Source organism: Bubalus bubalis, chromosome 9 (genome assembly GCF_019923935.1).
Source record: "Bubalus bubalis isolate 160015118507 breed Murrah chromosome 9, NDDB_SH_1, whole genome shotgun sequence".
NCBI lineage: Eukaryota > Metazoa > Chordata > Mammalia > Artiodactyla > Bovidae > Bubalus > Bubalus bubalis.
The window spans coordinates 58,172,264-58,174,611 of NC_059165.1; positions in this window are offsets into that span (position 1 = coordinate 58,172,264).

Here is a 2,348-nt window from a genome sequence, read left to right on the forward strand (position 1 = left end):
CTCTCATAATCTGATTGTTCTGGAGATAGCCTAGGCACACCAGCATCACAGCATCACAACAGTGTCCCAGCTGCTATCAGTGGCAACAATTTTTTTGTTACAATGCCAGGATCTACACCATCCTAACTTTCTTAGTCACAGTCCATCCCAGGCACATACATATCACAGCAAGAGCCTTAGGCCCCAAGCATCCCAACCACTTCCACACCAAGCATCACCCAGGGTCCAATCCCCAGCCATAGTCTCAGCTGGAATCTCAGGCACCATCAGTTTAGAACTTGACCCCATATCCTACTTGTCAGTCAGGTCCTCCTCCCAGTTTGGTATGGGGCCAGGAACCTGGCTTCTCTCCTCAAATGTAACCTCCCGGTCTCTGCCCTCTGCCTGCCCTCCTTCTTTGGGAAAACAGCCTCATCTTCATTTCTACACTGTCCCAGGCTCAGGTCCCCCAGAGTGCCCAGCCTGGCAGAGGGTTAGGAAGGGAGAGAGAGCAGGGAGAAGAGTAGACACACCCTGGCTTTGCGCCGGCCCAGTTCTGCTCCCACCACTTGGTGCAGGATTTGGGCTTGATGGTGGTAGAGTAGGGAGGACGGAGGAGAACATCTGGGAGATTAGCATTTCCTGCCCAGCTCTGCGGCTGCCTATCTTGCTCAGCCCTGAGCAAGGGAGGAGAACAGAGGAGCCTTTGAATGGCTCCCAGCAAGCAGACCGGGGAGGGTTTGCTGCAGCGGGCAGCAGGCACATGCTGGGGGCAGGGAGGCTGGGGCAGCTCCTCTGTGGAAGATTTCTTGTCTCTGGGCCACTGATTCCTCCCTTGGAGCTGTGCTCAATGATGGGGAGAGTGTGAGTTTTGCAAGGGACAGAGAGAAACCACCTAAAGGACAGATTTGCCTGCCACTAACTCACCTCATTTCCCACCCAGAGCCCCCCACCTGGGATTCTAGGGCTGAGGGCTAGGGGTGCAGACTAGAGCAGGGCCCAGGCCAGAAAGGGAGTCCAATGGAGAGGGGGCTGCTCTCGGAGAGATCTTGGCCAGCCCTTAGCTGGCCGGAGAAGCCCACCCTTACCCTGAGGAGGGCTCCACCGAGAATCTAGGTGTCAGAAGGGGAGATAGCAGGGGAAAGAGACAAGGGGTAGAAGAATGATAGGGATGGGAAAATGCGGTTGGATAGGGAGGAGGAGTCAGAGGCCAAGGCAAATAGAGACGCAGATATCGGTCATCCCGTATTAGACCTTTCCACATCCAGTGACAGTCCTTGCCAGGAACACAGTCTTTCTCACTCTTCTGAACTTCAACCCTCTGCGTTGGCTTATCCATGGCGAAAGGCTGGAGATCGTATTGGACTGGGGTACTTAAGAGCCTCGGGTACCAAACACTGAGCGAAGGAAAAGGAATTCCCAGGCAGCTCAGCCACCTCTAGATGGCGCCAGAGAGCCAAAACTGAGTGGGAGAAACTGAGTTATCGAGTGTGTGAGACACTGCGTGTGCCACCGTGTGTGAGTCGGTGAGTGTGAGTGTAACAGAGTGTGGCACTGCGAGGGCGTGTGATACAGGCCGTGACACCGCGCGGCTTCGCGGGGTAGGGACCCGTGTGACTCAGTGTGAATATGTTTGTCACTGGTAAATGTGTTGGGGCCACAGCTCCATGCCGCCCAGAGGACAGGTGATTGGGGGATCCTCTAACAGCCCGAGCTGAGGCGCGTCACCTCATCCTCACACTTGCATATTTCCCCAGTCCTCATTCTAGGGGAGCCTCCGGGTCCCATTACCCTCCCCCTTCCACGGTCCCCTCCGTAGCCCCACCCCCAAGACTTGCTGCGGCCACCGACGCTGACCGCTCTGCGGCTTCGGCCAGAGGGGGAGGGGTGGACTTCCCCAGAGCGCAGTGGGAAGGGAGGGCCACTCGGGGTGCTCTGGGGGTCTGGGCAGGAAGAACGTGGATCTGGAGGAGCAGATGCCCAGAGAAGGCATCGGGAGACATTTCCCGTGCCTCGACTTCCCAGGGGGGCAGAGTAAAGGACAGGTGTTTGAATGAGGTTGGGAAAGGAATTCGGGAGGGGTTCCAGATGGGGGCACGGGTGGGATAAGTGTAAACTGAAGAGCCTGGGAGGGGGACAATCTACGTATACGGGCCTCGGGTAGCGAGGAGATAGCAAAAGGGGTCCCGGCTTTGCGGAGCGGTGCTGGGGTCCCCTCCCAGCAGAACCAGAGCGGTCCCGAGCTCCACCTCCCGGCCACGGAGCGGGGGGAGGGGGACAGGGAGGCGGGCGGGAGGCGGGCGGGCGGGCCAAGAGGGAGGGGGAGGGAGGGGGCGGGCCCGGCTGTGCGCTCCGCTCGCTGCTGGCTC